Raw genomic sequence first — 10023 nt, forward strand, 5'->3', positions numbered from 1 at the left:
CTGGATTTTATTTCTGGCAGGTGTATCTAGATTATCTGATACCTAGGTTTTTATACCATACCTGGCTTGTGTACCTCTATTTGTATATCATATATGATTCGTGTACCTAGACTCTGATTCTTTGATCTATGTATACTGTTGGTACATATGTTATGGAAGGAGGATATGTTTAGGATCTAGGTTGTTATACCATAGAGGATCTGTATACCCTAGATTCGTGGATTTAACTCACTGATACTGTGGTACCCATATTATACATATATGGATATGGTTATGCTGATCAGTTTATAACTATGCTTAGTGTCATGCATCATGATTGCATGTGATTGTCGGCTCCACTATAGTTGAGCACATCGCTTACATGTATCGCACACACCACCACTCATGGATTAGTGGTATATCGACGGTGTGTGGCATTCTTGCTCCGTTGGTCCGAGGACCCAGTGGTAGCCCGCTCTGTTTGGCTCACCGGCATTTAGTGTAGCAGTAGTAGCCGCAGACGGTGGACTCTGTTGGCTCCGTTGGTCGGTGACTCGCGTGGTAGCCAGAGATACCTCCCGCCATCGTGTCGGAGTTGAGAGCATTGAGCTCCCCCATTTATGGTTTGGGGTCACAGGACAGGAGTACTCCGACAGCATCCCGTCCACTTGGTCACTCATCAGGAGCAGTGACGACAGAGTGCACGGTTGTCATAGCCCTACCCACTCGGTCTCGCCATTTGTGTGTGAGAGGACTGACTGGCGTCAGGGGTGACCAGGACGCATCATTATCATCATATGCATTGATGTATTTATATTATTGTGATTGTGTTTGCTACATTTGGTTGCTGCATTTTGGTTGGATGCATACCTTTGACCTGCATACAGGATTATTGACACTTTCGGTTTGACGACCCTTTTGTCTGGATAGGAGTTCCTGGTGAGTACAGCTTCCTCAGTTATCTTTCAGTTTTGCATATTCCCTATATATGATTAGGAAGCTGTATTCCATGTTTGTTGCTGTTAGATATATCTTACTACTCATGTCCATTGGTATTCGCTGAGTTGTTGAACTCACCCCCGTTGACACTATCTTTTCAGGTACCAGGTTATTTATGGTGTCGCTTGGAGCATCCTGTCTGCTGGTCCCCACATCACATCAGAAGACTTATCGGTTTCACGTATGATTTGTTTGTTTTATGTATCAGTCTGTTTAGCTCTGTACTCTGGTTTTATTTTTGGAGTGTTGATGTTGTTATGTGGTATTTTGTATTTATGTTATTGGTTGTGTAAGTCTAGCCGGCTAGCAGTTTTTGTGTTTTGGTTTTGGTACAGCCGAGTGGGCTGCTTTATTGTTAACTGTGTGGTTGTGTCAGCCAGAGGCTGAATTTGATATTAACTGCGTGGTGTTTGTTTTCTTTTATTGTTATTATTCCAGCCGCATGTGGCTGAGGTATATAGTGCTTGTAGAAAAGTTTCAGATTGTCCGCCGTATAGGGGAGATTCTGCCGAAATTTCTTCGGACAAAGACTCCTCCGGGGCGTGACAATTTAGTGGTATCAGAGCAGGTATACGATACTTGCTATGCGTTTTGGATTTTCGAGATTTATCTGATATCAATTTATTTGGTATCAGAGATCGGCTTACGAGTCTTCTTTTCCCGGTGTTTCGGATTTTCTGTTTTGGTCTTCTCGATGTGACTTTTCGGGTTTTGGGACCTGGCAGCAGCAGGACATCTCCAAGCTATAGGAGGTATGTTGGTATACTGTTATCCTACATTTTTGTTAGTATATGCACTGTTGACTATTACTGTTTATGACCTGTATTAGCACTCTTTACTGGTACCTATCTAGTTGATATAGCATGTATTTTATGTATTAGGTTAGCCACTGATCTTGATTGACCTTAATAGAGATTAAGGGTTACAGTTTCTGGTGTTTTATCATATCATACACCAGTAGTTTTTTTTAGCTTATGTTATTACCAGTTGGTTAGCAGATTGAGGCACATACCGGCCTCTGCTTTTATTAGCTGGGTAGTGGATAGTATTTATATCTTTATGATGACCTAGCCAGTAGTATACCATGTTATCTTAGTTAATTTCATCCGTAGATAATTGATTTACTCTTGTTAGATCGGTCAGTAGAAGATAGATTGACGTTTGTTGACTTAGGTAGTCGTGATCGATTTACCTTAGATGCTTGTAGAGACTTTATTTATTCTTGATTAGTTAGTAGATGACCGATTAGTTTTGTTGATCCGATCAGTAGGGGATTGACCTACTTTACTTTTAGATGTTTGAATCTTGGGTTATTCGTGCTTAGTTGGATATCTTGAGCACATCGAGTACTTAGCTTATACTGACGTGGGAAAGGATTGAATTAGCCATATACTATTGACGATTTGGTCAGTATAGGTACTTTAATTTTAGACTGCATGTACCTAATTGGATAACTTAGAAGATGACATAGGGTTTGTGTGATAAATTGGATTAAATATGCTGATTATGCATATCTATGAAGTGTACATATGATTGTTATGAGTTGAAGGAGTTCCATGATGGATAGTTCATTTGTGGATAGTGAGGGTATTCCCATCTAGATATGGTTATTGTAGGTTTCTTGTGGATTATAACTATTTAGTTAGCTGTACATGCTTGATTGACATATTGGAGGTATCTTATCGATTTAAATCTGTGTCGTGGTATGTGCACATGAGTGTGAATGTCATGTTGGAAGTATCTTGTCGACTACATCGGAGTTGTGATATGTGCAGATGTATTCGGTGTAATATTTGAGGTATCTTATTGATTATATTTGATTTGTGGATACACTTGTGTCAATTAGACTTTATTGGAAGTGTAAAAGTGATTATACTCATTTGGTATGTGTTAGGTGAGTATTATTGGAGGTGTATTGTTGATTATACTACGTTGATTATGCACACGTATTCAGTGTGTATTGTTGGAGGTATCATACTCAATATACCTGAGTTATGAGTATGTTGGTGTATACTAATTGGAGGATTATGTCGATCATACATGTGTTGAGTGTGCCAGGTGTATGGTGGGTAGTATCATGATGATTCTACCTATGTTGAATGTAGAATGCTTGGTGTCTACATTATGTTATTGTTTGTATTACCCTGTCAACTACTTCTCCTATTAATGAGTGTCTGACCCACTAGGATGATGATAGAGTTGACTGTAGATTTGGTTTGCTTACTGGGTGGTTATACCCTAGGCTACCCACAGTGATCTGTGGTAGAGAGATCTCGTGCAGTCTCTAGCTAGATAGTTAGGTGCTTTGGGCCCTTATGTATTGTTGTGGTAGAGCGTAGCTCCCACATGTTATGGATCGTTTGTGGTAGAGCGTAGTTTCCACATATTCTGGATTCCCACATATTTAGGGATTGTTTTGTAGTGGAGCGTTGCTCCTACATATTGCGGATTGTTTGTAGCGAAGCATTGCTCCCATATTTATTGTGGATACATATTTTGGATTATTTGTGGTGGAGCATTGCTCCCACATATGGAGGATTTCTTGTGGTAGAGCGTTGCTCCCACATATGTGGTGTTTCGTGTGATGGAGCATTGCTCTCACACTGGAGGATATATTCTTTGGTGTTTTATATCGTTGGTGATCATATTTCCGACTTATTGTCAGAGATCTTATGGTTAGAAATGTCTGTGATACGGACATTATGGGTATTGGTTTTACTATTAGGGTTTGGGAAGCCTTAGAGGTTTTCAGAGACTGGATGATTTTGGTATTCCCAGGATGTTTGGATCGGTTTCCATTGTCTTTGTTGACGATGTTGTGATCTATTTCGGATCCGCGGTGAGTCACGTACACCACCTTTGCTTAGATCTAGAGATGTTTCGACGAGAACATCTATATGTGATGATCAGTAGTGCTTATTTGGATTGTCTTATGTGATGATGATTTGGACACACGGTCACCAGTAGGAGTATACCATGGTTCCACAGGATATCGAGGTTGTTACCGTTGGGAGTAGACGGAGTCGATATAAGAGGCTCACAACTTCCTTTGTTTGGCTCGATATTTCCGGAGATACGTTGAGGGTTTCTCACGGATTGTTATGCTACTTACACGCCTGATCAGGAAAGGCGTGAAGTTCACTTGGACTGAAGTTTGCAAGACCAGCTTTTAGGAGCTGAAGCGGAGTTTAGTGTCGGCTCCGATTTTTGGTTTTACCTTCTGGAGAGGACGAATTTGTGCTCTATACCGATGCATCTCTACCGGGTTTGGACGCTGTTTTGATGCAGCACGATAGAGTAGTCTCCTATGCTTCTCGTCGGTTGAAGAAGCATGAGAAGAACTACCCTGTACATGATCTGGAGCTAGTCGCCATTATTTTTGCCATGAAGATTTGGCGACATTATTTATATGACGTTACATTTGAGATTCTCACTGACCATAAGAGTCTCAAATATCTGTTTTACTTAGAAGGAACCTAATCTCCGACAGAGGAGATGGATGGAGTTCCTGAAGGATTTTGATTATACCATTAGCTATCACCTAGGAAAAGCTAATATGGTTGTCGACGCACTTAGCCGGAAGTCTAGAGTGACTTTGGCTTGCCACCGAGTTGTGGTCACAGACTGGTTACCATGGTTGCTCAGTCGTCGATTAGGACGAGGATCCGAGAGCCCTAGGCTGTATTTGCGGGTTATTTGCAGCCAGATAGCTTCCGGGTAGCAGACCGAGTTCACACGAGACGAGGAGGGTATTATATACTTCCGAGGTAGATTATGCGTACCTCAGTCTCATCCGGTCTTATAAGAGTTACTTCCGGAGGCTCATCGCTCATAATTTGCTGTCCACCCAGGCGGTACCCGTGTGTACCAAGATTTGAGGTGTTTCTATTGGTGGAACGACATGAAGGAAGACATTGCGGATTTTGTAGCTAGATGTCTCGTCTGTCAGCAAGTGAAAGCCGAGCATTAGAGATCTGCGGCTTACTTCAGCAGATTTCTATTCCTGAGTGGAAATGAGAACATATTACTAAGGATTTTGTGGTGAGTTTGTCGAGGACATGACGAGACCAAGACGCGATTTGGGTAATCGTTGATCAATTAACCAAATCCGCGCACTTTTTAGCGATCTGGAAGACTGATTTCCTGGATCGATTGGTAGATATGTTTTGCCAGGGGATCATCAGATCACGTGATGTTCCATTGACTATTATTTCGGATAGAGGCCCGGTTCACGTCTCGTTTTGACAGAGTCTGCAGCAGGCCTTGGGCACGCAGCTCTGTTTTAGTACAACTTTCCATCTGCAGACAGATGGATAGTTAGAGCGGACATTCAGACTCTAGAGGACTTGCTGAGGTCTTGTGTATTGGATTTTGGATACAGTTGGGAGGGCCATTTGCCATTGGTAGAGTTCGCCTACAACAACGGTTTGCATTCGGCTATCCAGATGGCACCGTTTGAAGTGTTGTATGGTAGGTCTTGTCGGACACCCATCCTCTGGGATGAGGTTGGGGAGGCCTAGTTGTTGGGACCTCATAGAGCTCAGCATGAGGCAGAGTTGGTCCGTACTATTAGACGGAGAGTGTCAGAGGCGCAGGACCGCCAAAAAAGTTATGCTAATCGGAGACGTAGACCCCTGGAGTTCTTTGTTGACGACCATATTTTCTGCGAGTTTCACCCACGAAAGGGGTGAAGAGATTTGACCTTAGAGGTAAGCTGGCTCCGTGATACATTGGACCTTTCCGGATCTCGGAAAGGATTGGAGTAGTAGTATGCCGGTTGACACTACCACCGTCCCTGGCAGGAGTTCATGACGTATTTCATGTGTCTATGCTGAGGAGATATATATATCTGACTCGGCACATGTGCCGACAGATATCTCAGTTCTTATTCAGCCTGACGTTACCTTCGAGGAGGTTCCGGTACGGGTTCTGGACCGGAAAGAGCGTCAGTTGCGGAACAAGACAATCCGACTGGTTAATGTTGGAGTCGGATGGCAGCATCATTCGGATGAGGAGGCTACCTGGGAGCTCGAGGATACTATCCGAGCTCGATACCTCCACCTTTTCACATGAGGTATGTAAGTTATGGTTCCGTTCAGCATTTATACTATTTAGCTTTTGCTAATACTTGCTGATGGTAGATATCGAAATTTGGGGACCAAATTTTTATTAGTGGGGGAGAATGTAAAATACTGAAAAAAATGGCGAATAAAGATAAGAGAATTTTCTGGAATTTTAGAAATTTTTCAGGAATTTTTCGGAGCTCGTATGGACGAGTTTACGGGGATGAAAATGGGGCCCCGGGAAAGCCTGTTTAGACTACCCATTTAAGTGAGTAAATGTTTATTTATATAAACATTTCCCCTTTTCTTTTTATTTTCCCCAAACGTCGATCACGAACCCGATTCATCTCTTCCTCCCCGACTCTTCCTCGCGTTCCCTCTCTTGGCGACCGGCGATTTTCTCTTCATCTTCTTGGCGTCGTCGCCGGCACAGATCAGTCTTGGAGCGAGAAGGAGGGAAGCTTGTCGAGTCTACGGTCTCCATTCTCCGATTTCTTCCTTGTCGGCCGATTCTGCCGAGCCCTAGTTTCTGCTCCGGCGTGGTTGGAGTGAGTTCAGATCTAGCCGACATCCTTCGTCTCCTTCTTCCTCTCGCGACACCGAGTAACGCAGTGGCGACCATTGCTTTGTCTTCTCCTTTGCCCTAGCCGGCGACGGCCGCCCCCTCTGCTGCAACTTGGCAGCACAACCACCACCGGCGAGCCCTTGTTTGCCGACCTCAACAACCTCTTTCGGTGATTTCGGCTTGGGAAAGAAACTATTGGCACATAGGTAAGGGATTTTGATTTTTAGTCTTGAGATGTAGAGGTTTGAGATTTCGGATGTGGTGTTTATTAGGAATGAAACATCTTGGCAGTGGCTCCTTGGCAGTGTCGGCAATTGAAATTCCAGTGGGTTGTTGTTGTGGATTGTCCCTGTTGCCGATCACCACTTCTCCTTCTTGATCCGATGGATTCCAGCAGTACCTATTTAGTTGCAGTGTTACATTGAGGTGAGAAGTGTATAGAATTGGATTAGTACTAAATTAAATCCATTATTTTGTTGCTGCATTGAATTTGGTTATGGTTCTAAGAATTTAAGTGTTAATTGTGAACAGAGGATTGGTTTATTTTCAGGATTGAGGTTGTTAATCTGTGCAGCTTGAGGCATGGTATAGTAAATTTTGATACATGATGTAGTAGGTCACATGATCAATTATAGGATTAAAGGGTTATTTGATTATGGTTTTCCCTAATTAGGTTAAGTTGAGATTTAGCTAGTTGTTTGCATATATAATTAGCTAAATTATAATCATGTGATTGATACAGGACTTTGGTTTGAGACAAGACGCTGGATTTGACTGGATTGGACCTGCGATTTGAGGCGGGTACCTCTTGACTTATCTTTTATGATATCGTCATTTGGATATGCATAGTACTTTATAGCTGCAAGCAATGAACATGTTTGTCTTTGGTATGTCACTGTTTGATATCCATAGCATGTTAGGTTTGTCGCTTGTTATGTATCCGTGCTTATATCTCGTGATTTGTTACCATGAGTATCTTATTGCCATGAGTATTTTATTACCATGAGTACCTTAGTTCCTAAAGTAAGTGACATACCATGCTCTACTGAGGTTAGGACTAGGTTCTGGATTTTATTTCTGGCAGGTGTATCTAGATTATCTGATACCTAGGTTTTTATACCATACCTGACTTGTGTACCTCTATTTGTATATCATATATGATTCGTGTACCTAGACTCTGATTCTTTGATCTGTGTATATTGTTGGTACATATGTTATGGAAGGAGGATATGTTTAGGATCTAGGTTGTTGTACCATAGAGGATCTGTATACCCTAGATTCGTGGATTTGACTCACTGATACTGTGGTACCCATATTATACATATATGGATATGGTTATGCTGATCAGTTTATGACTATGCTTAGTGTCATGCATCATGATTGCATGCTGCGCGATTGTCGGCTCCACTATAGTTGAGCACATCGCCAGTTACATGTACTGCACACACCACCACTCATGGATTAGTGGTATATCAGACAGGTGTGTGGCGGTTCTGCTGTTTGGCTCCGTTGGTCTGAGGACCCAGCGTGGTAGCCGGCAGTCAGTTCCGCTCTGTTTGGCTCCGCTGGCATTTAGTGTAGCAGCGTAGTAGCCGGCAGACGGTGGACTCTGTTTGGCTCCGTTGGTCAGGTGACTCAGCGTGGTAGCCGGCAGAGATACCTCCCCGTCATCGTGTACCGGGAGTTGAGAGCATTGAGCTCCCCCATTTATGATTTGGGGTCACAGGACAGGAGTACTCCGACAGCATCCCGTCCACTCGGTCACTCATCAGGAGCAGTGACGACAGAGTGCACGGTTGTCATAGCCCTACCCACTCGGTCTCGCCATTTGTGTGTGAGAGGACTGACTGGCGTCAGGGGTGACCAGGACGCATCATTAGCATCATATGCATTGATGTATTTATATTATTGTGATTGTGTTTGCTGCATTTGGTTGCTGCATTTTGGTTGGATGCATACTTTTGACCTGCATACAGGATTATTGACACTTTCGGTTTGACGACCCTTTTGTCTGGATAGGAGTTCCTGGTGAGTACAGCTTCCTCAGTTACCTTTCAGTTTTGCATATTCCCTATATATGATTAGGAAGCTGTATTCCATGTTTGTTGCTGTTAGATATATCTTACTACTCATGTCCATTGGTATTCGCTGAGTTGTTGAACTCACCCCCGTTGACACTATCTTTTCAGGTACCAGGTTATTTATGGTGTCGCTTGGAGCATCCTGTCTGCTGGTCCCCACGTCACATCAGAAGACTTATCGGTTTCACGTATGATTTATTTGTTTTATGTATCAGTCTGTTTAGCTCTGTACTCTGGTTTTATTTTTGGAGTGTTGATGTTGTTATGTGATATTTTGTATTTATGTTATTGGTTGTGTAAGTCTAGCCGGCTAGTAGTTTTTGTGTTTTGGTTTTGGTACAGCCGAGTGAGCTGCTTTATTGTTAACTGTGTGGTTGTGTCAGCCAGAGGCTGAATTTGATATTAACTGCGTGATGTTTGTTTTCTTTTATTGTTATTATTCCAGCCGCATATGGCTGAGGTATATAGTGCTTGTAGAAAAGTTTCAGATTGTCCGCCGTACAGGGGAGATGTTGTCGAAATTTCTTCGGACAGAGACTCCTCCGGGGCGTGACATAAGTACTCCATCTAAAATTTAAAATAAAATCTTTAATAAGATACTTAATATGGATGCTCTAAGAAGATAACCCTATTTATATGTTCTACTCTTTGACCGAGGGATTGCTACCCAGCCCACTTTTAAACAGGCCAGCAGAGTGGTTAAGGATTGTGGCCCAGCCTTTTGAAATGGTGAGTTAAAGTGGATAGTTGTGGGCTTTTCATGGGCTTAGAATTGGATTTTGGCCTATTTGAAATTTTAAATTCTTGGATATTTAGCCTATTTATAAATTCAATTTTATAACACATTTGTAGTATGTTTCCTTCTTTTTTTTTGTGTTTAATTTCACAATAAGTTTTATTTATGTAAAATATATTTTTATATTAAATTTATGTGTTCCCAATTTTTATTAAATTGAAAAATAATATGGAGTTTCAAACCAAATTATAGGAAATAAAAAACGATGTGAATTTGACACAATACTAAATATTTAAACTATTAACTATTTCTAGGATATAATCACAGATTATATTAATTTCATAACTAAGAATGAAGGAATCTACGATTGCAATAATTAAATAATTATTATTAATTGATTTTAATACGCGAGAAATATTTGAAATTGTGAATCATGCACCGCATGTTTGTATTTTAGTCAAGTGATGTTACAGTTAGTGGAGAGAAAAATAAAAAAAAAAACAAAGAGATGGATCATACATAGGGGTGTAATCCACTCTAATCGAGCCGTATAATAAGAGGCTTGAGCGTGGCTCGGCTCAAATTTTCTAAGCTCGAACT

The 10023-nt window shown here is 41.7% G+C and overlaps 1 long non-coding RNA gene across 2 annotated transcripts; it reads left to right on the plus strand.

Moving 5' to 3' along the window:
* The first annotated feature begins 6285 nt into the window (after positions 1-6285).
* Positions 6286-7412, plus strand: LOC122027818. Of its 2 annotated transcripts, XR_006124530.1 has the most exons (4): positions 6286-6812; positions 6898-7032; positions 7157-7191; positions 7349-7403. It is a non-coding gene; the product is annotated as an uncharacterized LOC122027818 (long non-coding RNA). The 2 variants fall into 2 exon arrangements; XR_006124529.1 differs by lacking the exon at positions 7157-7191 and having other exon boundaries at positions 6292-6812; positions 7349-7412.
* The last annotated feature ends 2611 nt before the right edge of the window (positions 7413-10023 follow it).

The sequence above is a fragment of the Zingiber officinale genome, chromosome 10A (assembly GCF_018446385.1).
Source record: "Zingiber officinale cultivar Zhangliang chromosome 10A, Zo_v1.1, whole genome shotgun sequence".
In the NCBI taxonomy this organism is placed as follows: domain Eukaryota; kingdom Viridiplantae; phylum Streptophyta; class Magnoliopsida; order Zingiberales; family Zingiberaceae; genus Zingiber; species Zingiber officinale.